Below are 22,544 nucleotides of genomic sequence, written 5' to 3'. Positions count from 1 at the left end.
CCTCCTCAGCACTTCTTTCATCGCTTCAGTGCTGTCTGAAGAAACACTGGAAATGTTGATTCCCACTACTAAGCAGTGGTGGGAATTGCTACCTCCAACTGCTGGTAGGAATACAATTTTAAATCCTTTCACATTCATGAGGGAGAAAAGGAGAAAAGTGATTATTATCACTGATAATCACTACATCACTCTTATTTGTTAACATCTTGAGAGGATCTAAGGATATGAATAGAGCCCAACGGGTCCTGGGGACCCAGAGAGGGAATTCCCACAGAAGGAATTTACATTCAACCCAAGGACACTCCAAGCACTAAAATTCTTTCCTTGCAATTCCATGATAATCCATTTCCATCCTTCTTCTCCCTGACCCCCTTTCTGATTTATGAGAAACCTGGTTAAAAGCATTTCCTATACTTAATGGTTTCCTGGCTATTTTTTTCCAACAGCATAGGGCAGCATATTGTTACAAAAGCATATTGTTACGTGATAGATTTAGGTATTGATTCTCGTTAAAGCTGGTTTATCAGATGGAAGACAGATTTTCATTTCCCAGTCACCTCAGGGCCAGGAGCTCTTTTAGTGCATTAACAATTATGAGTTCAAACCTGTCCACCTAAAGAAGATATCAATATATCATCCTGTGTTTATAAAGTACAATGAGTTTAAATGCTGCTTAATTGCATAATGTTTACAGTTGCTGGAAATGTTCAAAATATTTGAATGCATAAATGTAGTCATTCCAAAAGGACAAAACAAGAATAAGCAAGAAAGGGAGAGTAGTAGTTTTATCTGCCTTTGCAGTTTAACTGGAATTTATTTTTAGTTAATGATAACAGACTCAAAAAAAAAAATAGAAAATATAAAAAAAAATCTAAGCACTGAGCAATACCAGAAGTGTCATTTGGAACAGAGTTAAACACACTTTTGCTATCATTAATCATGGCAAAAGTGACAGAAGAAAAATGAGCTGGCTTGGTATATCTAATATATTAATTCTCCCTGCAGATTGGCTCAATGCATGAGCAAATAAAAACAGGTAAACCTTTGGAAAAAGAAAGGAATGTCAGTATAAGATTTTCTGTTAATAAGAAATAGTATGATATTTTGATTTCTCCTCAAAGAAAGCTAGAAAAGTTAAAAACTCTGAAGGCTGTTTTTCAATATGGTTGAATAATTACAATTAAAAAAAAAGCTATGCTGTAGCAGCTTAACCATATTTTCACAGTGGCTGAGCACACATTTTCTTTTTTTTTTTTTTTTCCCCCAAGTTCCTACATTGCCTGCAAAGAATCATTTCATTTGCCAGAGATTTGGATAACTTTCTCCCTTACAGCTATCCTGAAGATGAGATTCTTCCCCCAAATTATTTCATTTTATTTCTACTTCTTAATTACGTTTATAAGAAGAAATCTCATCTGTTGTTTTGTATATTTTCCCAGTTTCAGCAAAATTATGACCATTCAAGATACTCCTTGTCTAACGATGAAACACACGCAAGGTAAGAGTAGGAAAGGATGGGTAAAGGAAACTTCTTTTTTTATTTCAGGCAAATTACAAAGGCTATGATTTTAGATCTGAACTTACTCTTTATTTTATTTTCTGATATGTTCTAGCAGTGATACTGCACATATGGAGCACTTCCTAAAAATACCAAATGGAGACCTACTTACAAAACTGGTGACTTTGTTGACATGATGAAGAAACACTACTGTGCAACTACAGGAATCCAAAATTAGTGAATTAAAATCTTTACCGTCGAGTTCAAAGTTGATCCAAAGGCACGGGAAGATAACCAAAACAAAAAAGTTAGCACAGTCTACAGATTACATCCTGTCTGTTGGAAACAGAGAAAGCTCTTACTCACTTCAACGAAATTTCTATATACAGTTCTTTTACTCTAACAGATCATCAAATTAGGAGCTCCTGGCAAAATGAAGAGCTAGAAAACTTTGTACAACTCACAGACTGTTCTGTCCCAAGTTATTCGTGTAATCCATCTGCAGCTTGCTTCTTCCTTTCTTAGCCTGTTTTTTAGACTGAAAGTTATAGAAAGTATTTTACTGCTACATAAAGAGCTAAAAACAGGGTGACAAAAATAAGGGCAGTAATGTATTACAAATTGACAAATGATTACAACAATAAAAATACTCAAATTGGTAAAACCATAAAAAAGTTAGGGAACAGCTCCAGTGGAATCTTCAGATTTTTGTGTCCTGTGTTGTACTGGCGCTGTCATCTTTTGGCATTATGAAATATGAGGCAATTTGCTGATTTATTTGGGATATCATCTGTTTGCTACTGAGGCATGACAATGTGAACAATGCATGGTGGGCAAAAGGTAGAATCACAAGAGCTTCGGATAAAGGCAGCAGGTAACGACTGCATCCAGGCAGCACAACAGAAGCAGTGACAGGAGTATACAGAGTGAAATACTTCACAAAGAACATAGGACCACATTTTCAGTTTCCAAGAAAGCAAAATTAAGTCACATTGAAATTATAAACAGCGATGTGAAAAAATAACAATGAAATGACTGTAAAAACCGAAAGATGCACCATGGACTCCCTATGATTCCAGTCGCACCTTTCATTTTACAACCCGACGTGTTAAGAGACAGCTACTTTAAGGTTGATTTACCGCAAGCCTACAGCCCATCTGCTTTTGAGAGCCAAGACACCAGAGATAATTTTAAAATTAAGCAGAAAGATAAACATTGATCGGGGACACAATTTTCTCTTTTAACCTGACGAAATTTTCTTTGCATCCCATCTGCTAAATGGTAAATGAAATAGAGAAAAGAATATTAAAGTAATTGCATAATTTAGTTCAAAAATTATGTAAGCTATCAATAGTTTTTATGAAGAAAAAAATCAGTTTCACCAGAATTAACTTCATTCAACTGGGGCAAACGCTACAGTGGTTCTCCAGGTGAGAGAAGAACAGGGCCCGTTACATTAGCAGCTGCACCATGGTTTTGTGAAGACCTACACCAGTGCTTAATTACCCTGTCCTCAGGGATGTCTTGAGAACCAGTGTGCCTCAAACACATCTCTCTGAGTCACAATTTTCTTCCTGTTCACCTGCAACTGGGGGAAAACATTAACAAATCTGGAGTCAGGATATTTTTGTTTCTACAAATCATTTTAGTCTGAAAATGCTGATGCTATCAAGCCAAAACTTTCTGCAAGACAGACAGTTTGACAAATTTCCCAGACTACTTCTGGAAAACATTTTAATCTGGGAATCACACTAATTACAGCAGTCATAAGATTGTTGAAAGTGAATGGCAATGTTCTTCATCAACTGAAGCAAGACACTCATATGACTTGAGAAGATTCATTTATTTTTCATTCTCCCTTTTTTTCTGAGATTTCAGACTTTCATTCTGACTTGAGGAACTGTTTGAGGTACAGGTTCACTACTGAGTTCTATGTCCCAGAGGAGATAATTGCAGGAAATCCAAGGAAAGCATAACGTAAGGAATGAGCAAGGAAGGTTTACTTAAAGCATGCTCATATTGCAAGGAGCTGGAGCATATTTTTCAGGCATATTTTTCTTTATTCCCTGTGTAATGGGAAGGACTATGTCAGCTGCACAGGACATACATCCCAAACTGGTTTAAAGCACGGGATCATTCTCTGTGGTTAAACTGCAAGTAAAAATTGCCAGCAGCTTTTAAAGCCTAACCTTCAATTTAACCACAGAAACTTTTTCTTCCCTTTCTACTTCTTCTGGAATAAATAATTTACCTGAAAATGCAGACTGACCTAAAAAAAAGTAGGTAAGCTTTTGTGTTTTTAATCAGCAGCAGAACCCAATTTATTTTAGATGTCACCTTTCTGGGTAAAATATTAGTTATGAATCCTTAGAAATAGAAAAACTGCATAATTTTAAACCATTGTTCACTTCAATATGATTTTATAGGCAGATGGATCACTGTAATTTTGTTCTGGACCTGACCTTCCCTGTCTGTGAAAAGGCTGCTGTGTGGATCACGAACACTGGTTCAGGTTCATCTAGTGAAGAACTCACATATGAAAACTGGTTTGAACAAAATTACAGTTCTCTTTCCTAAATACCTGTAACATAAAACCACAACGTCTTGTGACTGTAAAATAAATATGCATATACGGTTAATTCTTTTTTTTTCTCTCTCTTATTTAACGTTATGTGGGTCAAAATATGGTGTGAAAGCTCATTTCATGGTTTTCAAACTGATGAGAGACCAAACTCTCAAACTATATAGCATCTTTCCCAAATTATGAACCTTGAAGATTTGGATATCGCTGAATATGCGAACACGAAGGCAACTACTGGTGGTCTTGGAAAAGTGCCAGCTCCCGAAAGGAGCTCCGCACTGCAAAATGCTTAATAACAAGAAATGCTTATAAATCTTCATTCATAGTTATCAAACCACTGTAAAAATGTTGGCTTAAAAAATCCCAAAGAAATATTAATCTAACCTTTTGGCACTTCACAAATATTTATCTTCGTTGGTATTCCATGTTTCCCCCCTTATTCACTAGCTATAACCCAACACAGAAAAAAGTATCTTTGCCAATTAATAATTGTATTTGAAAAACTGCTCACTGGAAAAGACTTATTCCTAAAATGAGATTAGTCATGTACTAAGTTATTTATTTCCTTACATAACCACAGAGGAACAATTATTTGATTGTCAGTCTTGTTTATATGGAAGAATGGAAGGAAAGCACTTTGTTTTAATAAGGTCACGATGCTTATTAAATAATTTGCATACTGAAGGTTAAATTCCTATCTCTATACAGCAAAAAAAGTATTTTTATCTATCCTTGAAAACTGGAAAAAATACAAACAAAGGTTTCAAGAAAACAAACATATTTATGCATACTTTTTGACACCTGTAATTGTTCCCTCATACTCCACATTCACACCCACTCAACATGAGGTAATGAATGCTGAAATTAAGCTCCATTTATCCTTTTCAATTTACTTCTAATAGACGCATCTATAGGTATAGCAATTACGTAGATAAGTAACAAAGCCACAGTTTTAAATTGTAATCATCAGCACAGGATGTTAATTAGAGAGAGGGGGGACAGAAGATGACAGTGTGTTAAGATTGTTTCTATTCAAAAATCATTTAAAAAATCAAAAGGATCATTAAGCAGTCTGATGCAGATTTCAAGCCTAAATCCTGCAAGGATCCTGCATGAAAGCCATTCACCAGACACCTGAGCTAGGCTAGCAAAACCTCATCCTCAGGTTTTGAGGGACACCTCTCTGCCCTTTTCCCTAGCTAAGTGAAGATGGATCCTTTCTTCCCCTTCTTATCATTATTTCTTTCTGTATCTATTTATGCCAAAACCTGTAATAAGGAAAATGTACAAAATAATACACTGGTGATTTCACAAGGCACGTGGTATGCAGAGTTTCACATACAGAAAGATAGTAAATGTGAGAACAGGAGCTGTCAATATCTCTTCTACTTACAGTGCATTTATGGGCAAATTTTAAAATAAGATTTTGGAGTTTGACTTCTCAAAATATTTTCCTACTAACAATTGTTATTGACTAATATATCAAAGAATACAGTTCCCCTAATGATGCATCAATGCAATACATCATTACAAACGCACTACCATCTTGATGATATATTACTCAATAACATAGTAGCAGCTGGCAAGAACTTCCATCGAATCTGATGATGCAAGTTTTATCGTGTTTGTTTAATTTACGTCGATAGAAATAAAGAAGAAGAGATGATGACAGACAGGCCAAGAAAGCACGTTCACATAAAAAAAAAGATATAAATTGCCTTAAAAGAATTTGACAACTGTGATATATTTGTCTGGAAAGACAGATGCTGCAGTCCAACTTTCCAAGAGTTTCTAGAAAAATCCTTGTATCATAGCATGATTTACTATTTACACTTCAAGGAGTTCACAGGTATTTTAGCACCTTCAACACAGCTGCAAGGAGTAAACAAGCCCCTGTGCTTCCCACTGCCATGTGCAGCTCTCAGTCCAGACATGGCCAGTTTGCCCAGTAACTGATGACTGGGAACTCGTGGGTTTACCCATCCTAAGCCTAACCCAGTCCCTTGGCTGCAGCTCCTTAACTCAGCACCACCGACTGCAACAGCCCTGCGGCACCCTCCTCTCCTGCCAGACCACGGTGCTTACCACACGAAAGGAAGCGTAGAGCACACAAAAATGTTGTCCTTGTTTTTTGCATTTTTTGTTTGTTTGTCTGTTTGTTTTTTACATAAGAGTAATTTCTCCTGGCATGAGAGACTTGATTAGTTTTGTTCAAAGACTTTGCACCACCGCTGTGCTGGGAGAAGCAGCGTGTCCTCTAAGTGGCTCCTACCACTCCACCAGCCTGCTGCTGGCTCTTCATTCATCTCTATTTCCTTTGCCAGGCCTAAGGTCTTTTAACAGTTTCTTTACTCTTTTGATGCTCATCTCAGACCAGCAAAGATTAAACCACCAACTTTACCCGGCGAGAGCCCAGCAAATTCTTTCTTTTCAACAGCTTTTCCCATCCTGCCCTCATCTCTGCCACTGTGCCTGGGCTTTATGCTCTCCTGTTCCTCAGCTACATTTACCGTAGATGCACTGTTTAACTCCACGAAGTCAGCAAATGTAACATAAACTGAAAAATAAATCTTATTTTCACATAATGATTACTCTTCCTGTTAGTTTCAAGGAAAGTTTAGATAACTGGAATTAGTGTTTAATCTCAAGGCAAAGCAGCTCTGTCTGGATGCTGTGCCACACTTTACAATTGGAAAAAAGGCATTTGCACAGCCACACGCTGTTAGATTGGATCACAATGTATTTCTACCACTTGAAGTATACTGTATTTCTGAAAAGAGAAATTGGTTACATCAGTTACAAAAAAAAAAAAATAGAGAGAGAGAGAGAGAGGAGAAGCAAAGGAATAAAAGGCTGGTAAATCAAAAGAGGTTTGTGGTTCAGGCAGAAGAGGAATTGTGAAAGGCTACTGAAATTTTCCAAGGAGGAATATTGCATGTTCATGGAGAAAGCTGGAATTTAAACAACCATCAAAAGAGAATGGAGAGGACGGATAATTTGGAGAGACCATGGATGTTACTGTGAAACACCTTTAGCAGTGATCAGCTATATAAAAACAGACATCAGATGCAGCTGAAGTTTCAAAATAAGAGCAGTGGAAAAAATGATATAAAGATACATAAGATGTGAAGATTTTGAAAGACTTCTTATTGAGGCACTTAACAGGTAAAAGAGCTGCTGATAGCAAAGGAGAAACAAAAGGTTAGGCACCATTACAACGGCTCTTTTCAAAGAGATTGTTTTGAAGTGATCCAGACCTGACTACACAGGATGATGTTTATAGAAAAAATCCATTTGTAACAGCAATAGCTTCATGGTTGAATGAATGAAAAGGTATTTTCTGTACTAAATGAAACCGGGATGTAGTACAATGTAACAGGGAAACTGAGTTCTGCAAATGCCTTTACAATAGAAAAAGAGAAGAAATGAAAGCAGCACAAGGGGTAACAACCTTTACCTGTAAGAGTCTTTTTGATTTCTGGATTTTCATTTTGTTTACTGCTATGGAAAATCATTCTGTGCCAAATTTTATAGCTGTGGTATCCATGAATCAGAAATGGAGGCTTATTGGAAACTGTCAAATGCAGCACAGAAGACTTGGAGTTCATTCAAAAAGCAATCTAATCACAGTGCTCAGATAAAAAGCCAAAAACATGAGATCAAAAAACAGGCATGTCCAATGATGAACACAAGCTATCTGGATGTTTCGAATGAGCATAATGACCTGTGACTATATTCTGGAGTTAGAAATGGAGCAGGCCAGAAATACTTTACAAACTATCCACTCCACTCAGGGAAAATAAATAAATAAATAAATAATCAACAACAAACAATAACAACAAAACAAACTGAACTCGGTTAAGATGTACCTCAAACTGCACCGTGAGGACATCAACTTCAATTGGTGTGAAGTCCCACTTCTCTGTATTCTGCTGAATACACACTTGTTCAGAAGCCCATGCTACAACCTAAGATTGGAGACAGCATGACTACAGACTGCGAGCATATCGCAGAGAGGAAAAAAGCTAAAACACAGATGCCTGGTGTCATTACCCAACACACTTCGTATTTCTGCTTGCATGTTCCACCACTCTATGCTCATGAATCGCACCAAGCATGGTCAGAGCGGGACAGAAGTGCCTGCATCACAGTCCTGAAGCAAGAGCCAAGTATCAGTGCTTTATTTCTGATGCTGAAAAAAGTTTGGTCTGCAAGCGTCTTACATCACAGGACCCCAAGAGGCAACTGAAGCTTAGGAGTTTGCATTGCTCTTCCCTTACCCAATCCCTACATTGCTTTTTAGTCTTTCCTTCCCACTTTCCTGTATGAATTAGAGTTCTTTCAAGTTTTTAAGATATATTGGAGTACTAATTGAAACAGTATATCTACGAAATAAATCCCAAAATTCCATCTCAGATCGAGAAACAAGCATTGGCCTTTAGTGAGGCTAAATCTATCTGTTGATGAAGGACAGTAATTCTGGGGGAATAGTTTGAGCAGTGATTTATTCAAGTCATTGCAAATGCTCATGAAATAAAGACTCTGCAGTGTGACAGAATGAGACTGGAGGCCCTTAGCACAAAACTAAGCATATAAAGTAAAGAAATAAACAGAAGATCTATTTCATTTCTTTGATTATTTTCAGTGATAGGGAGCTTAGATGGCAAATCCACATCTTTCTCAATTACTAGTCATTTCTAGATTATATTTAGAACAACTTCTGGACTTTCTATTATTGAAAGCGTTTGTTTTACAGAGGCTTCTTCTAGAAGACAAGGTGAGTGGTGGTTAACTGCTCTTCAAGCATAAGTCACTTCCACTCCATGTAGAAGACAACAGTACGTGGAATGAGGTGACAGTGTCCATCAGATCTAAATAATCTTTATTTGTGAGTATATGAGGACTCATAAATACTGGTGGTAGATAATTTTCAGAGGACTTAGAGGACCAAGCAGTTTATAGATATATTTACCTGATAAATCACAGAGACTGCAGGGGAGCTACTATCCTACTCTTGGTATGTGGGTCAGCATCGCTGCAAAAATACTCGACCTGGGTACCAGGAAGAGCACGGTTACAATTTGCCCTGGCTAAGAATGTTTTGCAACTGAGGTATAACTAAATCGCATTTAAACCATGTTACCTAATCATTCCTATTTTTATGTCTAAAATGTAACTTGACTTAGGGGCAGAGTTATAACACGGAACCCATCGACGCTAATAGACCAAATCACATTATCCGTTTCAATGCATGATAATGCTCTAACTGGATTTTGTACTACAGAAGAACCCCTAATATTAGGAGAGAGACTGCTATTAAAAGACAAATATGAACACAAATATAGAACCATATCACCTGATGAACAGCGCAGATTTACCAATGGAAAAAAAAAATCTCTAGTTCATCTGAACAGTATATTATTCTGATTGAAACTAGGGTGGTGGGTCAGATGAGTGCTATCTGTACCGTAAAAAAAGCTGTATGTGCTTTGAGAGCATGAAGCAGAAAAATACGAATTTCCATGGATAAATTAAAATATTCTTCCATTTAGGCAAGGCCAGAGGTGCTGGCAAACAGTAACATGTTAGAGAGAAAATAAGCATTGAAAGGAAAGCTGCTGGGTCAGCATGTTGGAATTAACTGGTATACAAATGAGGCAGAGAAGTGTTCAGTTTCCAGAATGACTATGTTTAACGATAGCACAAAAATAGTAAAAACCAGCAGAACAGCCAGATACACAGTGATTGAGTAGATTTGGTTTATGGGTGGATACAGACGGCCCAGTGCTGGCCAAAGCAAGGCAATAATCTGGGTACCAAAAATAAACATGGAAATCATTGCTGAATACAGAAATCATAAGGGAGATCCTGTGGTGATTGCAAATAATAAAACCATCTGTCCAGTAGCAAGAAGCACTACACTGGGCAAACAAGAGAATGAAACATAAATGATGGAAAGGCACCCTGGCAATGGGAAAGATGCTCCTGAAGGCTCAACTGGAAAATCATGTGCAATTCTGATTACCACATAAAGACATTGCAGAAATCAAGCAGGTGCAGGTCAGAGCTATCAATTCCCACAGAACTTGGGGCAGTTTTAGCTAGGAGAACAGATTCACCAGACTTGGCCTCTCGGTCTTAGAATCTAAGAGGAGTTTTTGGCTAACATTTATGAAACCTTGATGCCAACATGAATTTTAAAAGCAACAAATTAAACCTATGCATCCCAGGACAAGAGCAGAAGAGAATAGCATTCACAGAAATTAATAGGTGTCCTTAGACAAAGGTTGATCTTACCCAGTATAGAGAGAGCTTTCTCTCTTTTTATATAAGCTCCTGTTATATTTCTAGCAGTATTCTCATACCCCAAATGTACGGGTCTATACATAGAGCGTAGATATAGGCATGTACAGAGGGATATTACCAGAGACAAACAGCTTTCCAGGGACCAAACCTCCTTTGACGTTTCTGTTTTGTGTTTTCTTTTCTAAACACAGTTTACACAGATCAGAAGTCACACACTCCTCCTGGTCTGGGTAACGTCTGAGCTCTGTGGCAGGGCCCACGTCCCCCAAACCCACCTGCTGACTGGTCAGGGGCAAATAAAGTTGGAAGCACACGGACCAAGGCTGTTGTGCTTTCTGGTTTATTGAGCGGGCTAACGGATGAGAGGAGCGAGCTGAGTTTTGACAGAGATAAGGTTTACAGCATCTGCATCCTGAACAGGATGTATTTTATACAAGATCTACTCCAAATCTTCTTAAGCTTTAGGGGAAAAAAAAAAAAAAGGAACTAACATGAACATATTACTGCTGGAAGAGTATTCTCAGGGTTTCTGCAAGTTTACGGTTTAATCACTGGTTTCCTTCAATTTATTGCTGCATTCTATTTCCAGCAAGGGTTGTAGTCTTGAAAGAGTTGGAGACCTTGGAGCCCATTATCTCTGTAAGAACACTTAATCAATTTTACCCATCACATTTGAAATTTGGTTTCAGGTGCATGTTTAGTGATGGCTTCACAGTTTCAATAATACATATAAAATAAGAAGTAGGATGCACAACTCTATAAAGGAACCACAAAATAAATTAGGTGAAAAAGATAAGTAAATGCTGCCTATTCTTTCTTTTGTATTTATGTTTGACTTAGATGATGGCAGTGACTACTGGGAATATGGAATGGCTGAAAGTATTTTACAGGAGATAGCCGATAACAGAAAGAAAGATCCACCTTTCCTTCTTTATTTCTGCAAGTCTTTTTTCTATTAACAATACTATCTTTGTAAAAGCACACAGATGATACCAACAGCACTAAAAAAATCTAATCATTGTGCTATGACAAATATTTTTTTTAAACCTGCGTGGTTAAATAGAATATGAAATAATAATATATAATCTTATTATACCTAACTAAATTGCAATGTTTTGACAAAGAACAAATCTGTTGTCTTAGAAGTCAGTAACAGCTTCTCTAATGACTTTAAATGGAGCATGAGTAGGCCAACATGTGGTTTTGGAAAACTAGTTTTTCTACTGTAAACTGAGATTATTAGGAGCTCAAAGGAACTTAAAAATATCCATCTTTCCATCTGTAAATTTTCATCTTTGAAAGACGAATGTATCAGTAGCCCAATCAGAGCGTATTAAGTTAAACATACAGTTTTGTTACACCAACCCCTAATAGCCGTCTTTTCTCCTCTTTCCCTTGCAGTACATCTTATAAGAAGTTACATTATCATCTTTAATATTGCTAAACTCTATCCAGCACTTAAATTTTGTACCTTTCTTTTTAAAACTAGGTTGAATGCTTGAAAACTAATTCAATATGTAAGCACAAATGCAACAAATTTGCATTATACAGAACAAAAATCAAGAACTCAATTCCGTAAGTCTTGAACAACAGGAGGTACCACACTAGCCGCTAATGCTAGTAGATGTCATTTCTTATATTCTTTCCTAAAATGCTGTACACACACATATACCAATGTTTTGTGTTTTCTTTTGTCAAACTTTTTTAACACAGTAAACGTCAGTTTGCATAGGTTAATACAAAACAACAGTATTGCAAGATATGTTTTTAACTCAGGTCATGTCTTCTTGACTTTGAAAATTTTAGCGCTAATATACTTTTTGTTTATGATTCTGGATAATTCATACATTATTTAGGAAGTGAAATCACTTTTAAACTTCATTTAATCTGCAAACGGCTTCACTGTGCCTATTCATTTCACAGTGAAGTATGAAGCTTTGAAAGTTTCCATCTCGCCTGCTTTTTAAGTTTATGTGTGAACAATTCTGGGTAAGATTTACAAGTCTGTCAACTATCACAAAGAGCGACCTGGAAATTGGATCTTTCAGAGAAGTTCACAAGATTTATGCTCTGCAGAAAAGAAAAAAAATAAAAATGTGGGAGTCAGCTTGCCTCACAGGCACAGCTTCAAAATACAAAAGTTAACATCAGAGTTTAGAGAAAAGTTCATAACATAATCATGTTACTTTTAAGAAAAACAGGTCTTAGTATTTCTTTCTTGATTATGAAGTACTGGAATCTCATGACAGTCCCTCCCAGAATGACACAAAAAAGTGAGTGAGTATTCCCACAGTAGAGGGCGTCAAGTAAATTCACTGCTTTGGAGTGCATGAGAAGTGGGTAAACTCTGTATTGTCTGAGTTAGAAGAGGGTGTCTGTTCTCCAGAGACAGATTTGAACTCCATGGGACACATCTGTAGTCTAGCTGGTAGTAAGAGATGCGTATTGTTGATTATAATGTAGCTTAGAAAAAAAAATGGTGAAAAAAGTAAGTAACCTACCTACTATTTTTCAACAGTAGGAAATACACAACAACTACACCTCTTCTCTTTAGGAGAGTCATTTTCAATTTCAAAAGGGTACAGAATTCCTTCACTCTTATTCTGCAGCACTCTTCAAAACAGTTCAACTAAAGAAAATGTACATATTTCAGGGGAGTAAACACGTAGACTTCAACAGTTTGCCAAAGTAAGCAAAAATCAAGTGAGAACACACTCTAAGCTACAAACTACAATCTGTAAAGTAACAGGAACCTGTAAAGATGAAACCCCTTAAATGATGCACAGAGCCAAATTCAGAGTTCAAGCTGCATCTGCAGCCTTATGATTTTTCCAAAATTATGAACTTCCATTCTCTGCACAAGTTCAGCATGCAGTGACTTTCTTATTTGTACTCACGAGGCAATGTCTTCAGAGCAGACGCCGTCTATCTGGGCAGAGTTATGTCAAAAAATCTTGGCACACCGGGATTCTCATTACAGCCGAGTCTGTGGACTTACTGCAAGACAAAATAGTTGAAAATATATCAAAAACTTTAGAAATGGCTACTGACATTTCATTTTACTTTAAAAGTGGCTTTAAAGGGAATCATACTGATGGCAGGCGCAAAGTCAATGAAATAACACAACCGTGCCATAACAAGCATGAGAATTTTACTCCACAGTTAGGTAACCTCAAACAGCAAATTATCAGCGAGACATACTGACATTTACAGTCTCTGTTAGGAAATGATGAGGGTAGATATAGAAGGGAAAAGAACAGTGTTTTAGGGAGGCAAATATGTCATAAAGAAAGTGCTAGAATGTACTTGACCCAGACAACTCAGGCATCCTGAAGATGTTAAATCAGAGCTGCTAAAGAAAAGCTTACAAATTTAGAAAATTTAGTGTATTGATACTACAGCATGAACGTTGCAAGTGTAGTGTCAGCACTTATTTTTCATCTGCTTATTCTCCTTTTTCTTTGTAATGGCAGGAATGTTTCTAGGGGTGGTCTTTCTGAGGGCACACTCCCCAAGCTCTGCTAAATTCAGAATCTGTTTAGTACCTCTCCAATCCTCCATTTCTCTCCGAAGAACAAGGTGGACTTAACTGAGACAGCAAGATTGAAGAGAATGAAGATCTAAATCCGGTTCCTCATCAATCCTTTAAAATCATTAAAAAATAAAAACTATGAAACCAAATGGTAACTTTGTACTGTATGACCTCTTCAGCTATGCACGTTAGCTATAGAATAACCTTCCATTAATAATGAAATCAGAGAGTTTCATACCTTGTTAATAATGTATGCCAAATATATTTGGGTTTAGGAAGGATAGTGTTCATTTATTGATCATGATGCATTATCCCCACCCTGGAAACTTCTAAGAAGCTTTCATCTCCTGTGTGATTCTAAATAATTCAGAATGTAATTTCAGTTGGGTTATTTTGTTTGTATTTTTTTTTTATTAAATTTGTATTTTTTAATCAAAAGAAAAGCTGACAGACCTATAGCAAAGGGTCAAATGTCCATCTCAAATTACTCAAAAAGTCCCAGTGAAATCATCTTGAAAAGTCCCATAAGCAAGGGTATTCCAGTCTAATTTGTATCTTTTAGAACACCAACCTTTGTACCCACTGTATTTGTGTAGTGACATCTATATTTAATAATGATTATAATCACAGTAGCAAATAACATTGAGTTCTTGTTAAAAGGACACATTCACATTATAATTTCTTAAAAGTTATTTGTTCATTTTGCATTAAGATTAGAATGGTTCATCCCTGCCAATTCTCAGCATGAAAACAGAAATTTTGTTAAGGTTTCTAAGTTGAAAAGTAAATTTAAATATGCAAGAAGTGATTACTAATTTGTACTGAAGATCTGCATTTACTCGAAAGGTGAATTATTTTGTAAGGAACTGACAAACTATCCGGCTTGGAGATTTACAGGCTTATCTAGGGAATATTTTAATATTAATGAATTTCCAGCAAGGTTAGATTTCTGTTTCCCCTATCTATAATTAGCGGGGCAGGGGGGAAAGGATGAGAACAAACAGATGCCATGGTGACAATGAAAAGGAAGAAAGAAAAAGACAAATGAAATAAACAGTGTCTCAGACAAGTTAATTAAGAGTGTTCTGTAATTCCTAAGGCCTTTGAATGGTCAGTTCAAGAGATAATATTATCATAAAGGAATTACTGTAGGATTCTACAGATCAGAGGTCAAGGATTACATCAGATTTTAGGGTGACAAGTTGTGCTACATGAAACAAATTAGGAAAAGTACATTTTCATCGTTACAATCGGTGAAGGCACAGGGACAAATTCCAAAGTCATACATCAGCGGATGCAAATAAATCACTTTATAATAACTACAAGAATCCTTTAGAACTTCTCAGATCATCAACTAAAGTGATATTTGGAGTGCGGTAAGAAAAAAAAAGTCATAAAAAATAATCCAAGGAATTATCGGATTGTGACTCCTACCAGCAATCTGAAAGCCTCTACATTCTTCCATGGCTGCTGGGAGCACTTGGACACCTTAGATCACCTTGATAATAAGCTCTCAGGGCTCTGTGACTGGCTGTTGCATTTATATGGTGAGAAAAAAACTACAAATATTCAACTCCTTCCCCAGGCATCCAAGTGAGCTGGAAGTTCAGATGCAAATGTATGGATATTCCAAAAAGAGAGCGTGACTCTCTGGAGAGGAATGATCTACGGTACAATTTAGCCTATCTGAGATAGGAGCCAAGAGACCAGCTAAAGCCAAGCTCTCTGATTTCTTTCTTAATAAAGACAAACCCCAAGTGGTCACATTTTGAATGTAATAACCTAGTTTTGTTGGGGAACTGCGTGAAGGCTCAAAATAAAAGGCAAAACTGAAGACCCCTTGCTATTACCCACATTACCTCTGCACGTACAAAAACTTGCAATGCTTTACAACAGTATTTTCAGAGGAGTGAAAACTGTGCGATGGTTCAGTGGGAGTCTTGTTTGCCAGCTGTACATGTCCACACAGCCCCAACTGCACTCGAATTTAATTGCTGTGCATTGGGTTTCACAAGGTGGTACCTTAGTCACATGCTGTAAAGAAATTAGATTAGAAACAGTTGAAAGCATGCTTGTTCTGTTCTTGATTGTGTCTGGGAGCTCCAGCATATCAGTGAAGGCATATTAACACAGTTTCTATTCTGGAAATTCAATTATCTGCCCTGCTTCCATGTTCTACAGGCAAAGCCTGTTTACAGGACATGTCAGAGCCATGTAAATCTCTGCAGAGCCCAAACCACCCAGCAGTGAAGCACGGTGCTGTGCTGAGGGCCCCGGTAACTCCCTGCCAGCACCAAGGATGCAAGGGGCTGCCTGTGGAGCCGCTGCCTATGGCTTGCCGTGGAGCGCTGCCTATGGCTTCGAACTGGGCCCACGGAAGACCCTGCGGGCAGAGCAGCATTTCCAGAGCAACGCTTACGGCACCATCCCCTTCCACTCCTCCTCTCTAAAACAACGCAAGTTTCTCATTATTGCACGCATGGGAGAAGCACATTGGTGGCACCAGCATCCCTCAGGACAGAGGAGCCGTGTACGACGCAAAGCCTTTCACATACACAGTGGTGCGAGGAAAACATCGGAGAAGTACCCACTTCATTTCATCATTATGGCAATAGACATCAATGTAGCCACACGCCATTCAAGTCCAGTTCCTGGGACTTACTGTCCCTGGGTTTTATGCTTAGAGAATGGAAACAATGATGATCTCTGATTTTCTACCTGCAGTCTGCTTTTACCGGCAAGTATCAGAGGAACTTTGGTCCTCCAAGACATAAATCTTGGCAGATAACATCCAGTTGTACTTTTAATGAAAACATTACTTATGGTCTTGAGTGACTCTACAAAACCATTGTTGCAATTTTTCTCGTTTCGTAAGACAAGGAAGTAACTTATATTGCTTCCCCCCACTATATAATGCTTGAGTAGGGTAATGCACAAGTCTTTCCTCAATATGATGTAGCACTCACAGAAATAAGGTGAAATATTAGCTCTGAACACTGCTCAGTGGGTTTAAATTTTCTCTTCAGAATTAATTTTGCATGGTTTTATTATGTTTAAATGAGTGAGGCCGAACTCAGAATCCTACTTTAGCGTAAACGACATTTAATAACATAAAATCCATCCTACGTGCAAGAACTTTTCACAATTGCATTGACTTCAGAGTGTACTTCAGAAGGCAGAGAACTTAGAGTCAGGTGCACTGCAACACATTTGTTGTCACAGAAAATAATACGTATCAAAATTCAGAATGGCTACGCCTGATGAAAAGAGAAGAAATGGCGAGCAAAGAAATGGAGATGTGAGCTATGAAACAAACAGATTTATCATGGCACAGATGAATAATTAGCAGACAAAACTAGTGAATAATAAGTAATATTAATGCACATTCAGTCAACGTAAGACCTTTTCCCAGGACAAGAAGAAACCGGTGGGATATGGCAGGAGTATGTCAATGCCCAGGGCCAGGAACCACCCTTGCAACTGTCTTTGGAGTTTTCTTGTGGATATGTTTGATGGCTTTCTTACCCACAAATATTTGAAGTTTGTCTGGATTTGTGCAACTTCAGTTTCCCCCTGATTCTCTGTTCTCTGCCTTCAAACAACAGAAAAGATGGGAAAGAAAGCTGTGCAATCCTTTCAGGGGGAGTGCAGAGCGCAGAGGAGGAAAATAAAAGGAAAAGAAAAATGCTGGGGTATGAAGTCTGGCAGGTGTAAGTACACAGTAGATTTCAGTGACTATTTTGCAACAGTACAACACAAAAGAAAGCAATCATTATGTGCAATGCTGCTGCATAATAAAATACAATAATCAGGAAGACTTGCTTTAATAGAACGGCACGGTGATTTGTGATATACTGAACAAAGCAGAACATCCTCAGATGTAATCATCTTTTAAGACGTTATTTCTTCAGAAGAAACTATGCAATTATTTACAAAGAATCATAAACACACAATAAAAGTCAGACTTTAAACTGCCCAAGCATATGCCATCTGTCAAAATAATTTTTCAAAACAAGTCAAAGTTTGTAAATTTATTTCACCACTGATGGCATACGCGAGAAGGCTGGGATCAGCGCGGTGAAGCCCTGTATACATAAACACATTCAAATCCCATTTCTCCATCAGTGCCTGACCCTCACAGGCTAAATATATATGAAGTAATCTTACTTAAAGATCTCTGCATTCTGAAAGGAAATAATTTAAAGAACCCAAATTAGCAGTTACAAAAATTAAAATGTCCTATCCTATTGTCTCACTATAGAAAACGCTGGTATCCCTGGCTGGTGCACATTCCAAAGGACCGATAACGCACGGGGCCTCCGTCTTGAGAACAGCACACACTGTAAGATAGGCTGTCATTTTGATATTAAGATGGCCAAACTAATAATAATTCTCTTGGGATATTTACTATCCATGAAGCTGGCCGTAACACAGCCCAACAGAGCCCTCTTCTGACCGGGCAGTGGGACAAGTAAGGAGATTATGCGCGTGCTACCAAGGCAGAGAATTATAATACAGAAGGTATTTAGCAAAGGGAATGCCAGTCTTCTGCTGTCTTTCATCCTAGCTGTATCTGGAAGAAGCTGTCAAGAAACTCTCCTTCATCTCCATGGAGTTTCATCACTACTAAAAGTTATTTTCATTTTTCCGTGCCTCGGCTAATATACGCTGAAATTCACACGGGAGGTGATGACAATCCACAAACAAGCAAATGTAACAGCCAAAAGTGTGTAAAGAAATGTTCCAGTAGGAACCACAGATACTGAAACAACCTCCATTAAAGTCATAAATGGGCACAATAACGTGTAAGATATATTGCTCCACTCATTATTAAAAGCTGCCAAGTAAAGCAACTGGGAATTCCTTCCTCACCAGTAACACGGAGTGGCTCTGCTTTACATTCAGACATGGAAGGCACCCTGGCAAGGCTGACGATGCTACCTGTGGAGATGCTACCTGGTTTTGGCCTTTAACGCCTACCATGAAAATACATCTTCAATAGTCAAAATGCAATTAAAATACAGAATTCCAGCCTGTTTGAAGTTCCCTCTCTAGGTCATAAGTCAGTTTAGCTGCTGCATTGAGAAGTACTATTTTCATTGCCGGTACATCAGAACAGGCTTTCAGCTAGCTTTAAAAGACCCAATGCCAGACTTTTTTTTTTTTTTTTTTAATTAAAAGTGTATGAATTTAAAAGAGTACAGAAATAGGATCAAGCAGAAGGTGCAGTTATTTCTATGAACTGATTATGACACTAATTTCTCTTGTGAATTTCATTCCAAACTTTCTGTTAATTAATAGAAACAGGTCGCAATATACAAAAATACAACTCAGGCAAGGATGACAAATTAGAGAGAGCACTGAACAATGAACAATTAGGAGCAAAATCTCAGCCCATTTCATGCCAATGGAAATTTTGTTCCTGAACTCAAAGCAACAGCATCCACGTGTAGCAACTGCAGGTTGCACTCTTAGGTGCACCTTGCTCAGCTTCAATGAAAAGAGGAAAGAAAGGGAACTGTCAAAAATATAAGCATTCATTTGCTATTTTCCCATGGGAGCAGAGGAGAGCATTAAAAAAGCATCTGTCACAGGTCACTTGAAAGGCAGCTCTGTGCAATCAGAGTGCAGAAAGCCCACATTTTGTTCTTGACAAAGAGATATTTAAGTTCCTTAGAGCCCTCATTCAACTCTTAAATATTTATTTTTTGTAACCAGGTGAAAACTACCAGGTGAAACGCACCTAACTCTAGAATCAAGCCCTTTAATTCAGATTATATCACGAGAGAACACTGCAGAACCTGTAGAATACATATAATATATGCATAATACATAAATACATAATATACTGCAGAATCTGTATATATTTCTGTATATATTTCTAATCAAAAGAAACTACAAAAATTCTCTTCCAAATATTTAACAGACCCGTGTTCTCAAATAAGAAGCATGCCGATGGTTTGTACAGCGCACCCATCAGCACCCAGTGCCCTGCAGGGTTGGGTGCTGTTTGCCAGGTACTGCTCAGTGGGTCTAGGAGATTTGTCTCTGAGGCTGTGTGGGAGAGGAGGTATAAAGCTGCTGCCCACCTGCATCACAGCGCCAGCCTATTTTATGTGCTGATGTTATACTATTCTAGAAGCAGTATATATAATTTTTCTTTATATATTCACTCCGTGCTTCTCTGAAGGCTTCATTAGAAATTCCATTGCGTTTAAAATATATATATTTTTCCAAACTATTTGAATAAGTAATGAATAAAAGAAATTTCATCTATCTTTATTAATGAGGTCATAAATCAGGAGGTTAAGTTAAGAAGAGCTTGTACTTATTGATGATGTTGCATTACAGGCACGGTGGAAACTACTAAGCAGTTTCCTCCTCCTGTCAATAATCTAAATAATTCAGAAAGTAATCTCAGATTGACTTTTCATCCAGGCATCTCTCCTTCAAAATGTATATTTTTATATATTTTTTATCATTGTAAAATTAGCAAATCTATGCAGGAGTTCTCATATTATCAGCTCATATTCCCAAATCATTGAAGGAAAGCTGTATTATGATTTGGGAAAGTTTTGGTATGCTGTACCCCTTAAAATATATGTTAAACAGGGGCATCTCAGTTACATTGGGAACTATAACTTTACTCTGTGACACCTTTATGATTCTCCTCCCCATAACTCTCCTTTGGTGAGGGTTAAGGAGACATTTCTTGTTCTTGATGAACAACTTTATAGATGAACTTATAGTTCTTAAAGTTTTCCCTTAATGACTTTTTTTTTTTGTGCCCACTACAGATGATGTGTAGAGAAGAACTTAACCCTGCCTCACTTCAGCTGCTCTCAACCTCCATAACAGCAATTTCCTCACCAACGTAAGCCCAGTATGGATATGTTCTTGAAATGCTAAACAGACAGTCAGGTAACACAAAATTTTACACACAAAATTTGTTAGGACTTGACTAGGTTTGTTGAAACATATGGACAAAACCAGACTAGGTGGTGATTTTTTGGTATTAAAGTGGGAGCATTGCGCTGGAGACAGGAAACACAAAGATCCTTGCAATAATTAAACATCACTGTTCAGTATAATTATTTATTAATGAAGACAAAGTGTGCTATCGCCAGGACCTTGAAAATCTCTTTTATGATTATGACCTAGCTGATCTCTCCTTGTACCAACTAAAGGTGATCTGTCTCCTTCAGCTCCGAGCAACATTTACCACCCTCCCCCAGAAAACACCGACAGGAACCCTACAGCCCAGCTCGCTGGTTTCAGCGTGACTCCTTCCCAGTTTGCCGCTAACATCAGAAAGGATGAGGGTAAAGGAGCTAAACCCACAAATGTGGACTGAGCTGAGGAACAGCAGAAGTGATTCAGCAGCACTTCAGGAACACAGGGACGCACACAGCTCTGCTGGAGCAGCCGGGTATGGAGCGAGCCACGGGCAGTGCCAGCAGAGCCGGTCTCAGCACTTCAGAAAAGAGTGGATTAAGATTAATTCCCTACTGCGCGGGGTCTGGAGACTAATTAAAGTGCAGGGAGATCATCCAAAACCTCCAGCACACAACCTGCAGAAAACGTTGCCCGGCTTTGCTGAGGAAGAGAGAAACTTGCTCCTGGGGGATGGCAGTGCTTACGGCAAAGTGGGAAATGCTACAGGCGAACGGGCTCCAGGAGCACTTTGCATTTCCTACTTATTTTCTTTGATGTTTGATGTATTTCAGTGCCAGAAATGATACGGATCTGTTCCTTATTTCTACACAACGCTAGTACAACACTAATGGCTGCTTAATGGAATTATTTACAGAAATGCATTATTTTACATTTCAGGCTTTATTTACTAGTTAGACAGTATTTTATCTGCTCATGTTTTCATTATTTAATGTTAGTTGTAAGGGAATCCATATGTATACACCACCTAAGAGTAAATTAAGCACATTCATTTTCAAATCTCAAACATTTTATAACACCCAAATACATTAAAATATTTTCTGGCAAATTCTTTCAGTTCATACTTATTATTTAGAATCATTTTGTTCTTTTTTTGCAAGAGAGATAATCATTACGAGCTGAGCAGAACTGATGCATACACTCCAGTTAAATGTATTAGCAGAAATATATAATAATACTTTTAATTATTTCTTTTGTGGGTAATTTTTAGCTTTAATTGCCAAATATTTCCCCATGATATAATGAACCAACATGCTCTTCTTGGGGCAAGGGAATGGAGATCCCTTCGATCTTTGTGACTGATGTTGTTCAGCACGCCCAGCTCCCACAAACAGCGCTCAGCTCCCCACTTGAGGACACCGGAGGAGCCCATGGCTTTTGCTGTCTGCTCCTGAAAGCCAACTGTCATGCTGGACATTGTCTTTGGAAGACGCACAGCTATGGCTGGTGTGAGTCTCTCCCTGCATCTCAACTGCCTGAAAGGGTAATTTCAACATGGCCCATTTACAACCCACTGATCAGTCCGGCTCCAAAGTTTTGAAAAATATGACTTAGCATCTCCATCTGCTTATAATTGATTAAGATGTTCAAGATGAGCCAAAGGATAGTCTCAAAGAGTGGGCTAAAATTAGAAGGAAACAAGTCCGGGAGTAAAGAATTCCCCGAATGACCCA

General features: G+C 37.9%; 1 protein-coding gene across 1 annotated transcript in view; it reads right to left on the bottom strand.

Moving 5' to 3' along the window:
- Window positions 1-22,544, bottom strand: part of LOC308199620 (uncharacterized protein) — a 372,210-nt gene that overhangs the window by 91,374 nt on the left and 258,292 nt on the right. The window contains exons 30-31 of the mRNA XM_080604046.1: window positions 13,283-13,382; window positions 12,342-12,455 (exon numbers count right to left, since the gene is read on the bottom strand). The gene's annotated coding sequence lies outside the window, so the exon portion shown is untranslated. The remainder of the gene's footprint in view (window positions 1-12,341; window positions 12,456-13,282; window positions 13,383-22,544) is intronic.

Source organism: Anser brachyrhynchus (genome assembly GCF_964034855.1).
Source record: "Anser brachyrhynchus genome assembly, chromosome: 9".
In the NCBI taxonomy this organism is placed as follows: domain Eukaryota; kingdom Metazoa; phylum Chordata; class Aves; order Anseriformes; family Anatidae; genus Anser; species Anser brachyrhynchus.
The sequence above is the reverse complement of the archived record's forward strand: the minus strand, read 5'-3'. Positions and strand labels throughout refer to the sequence as shown.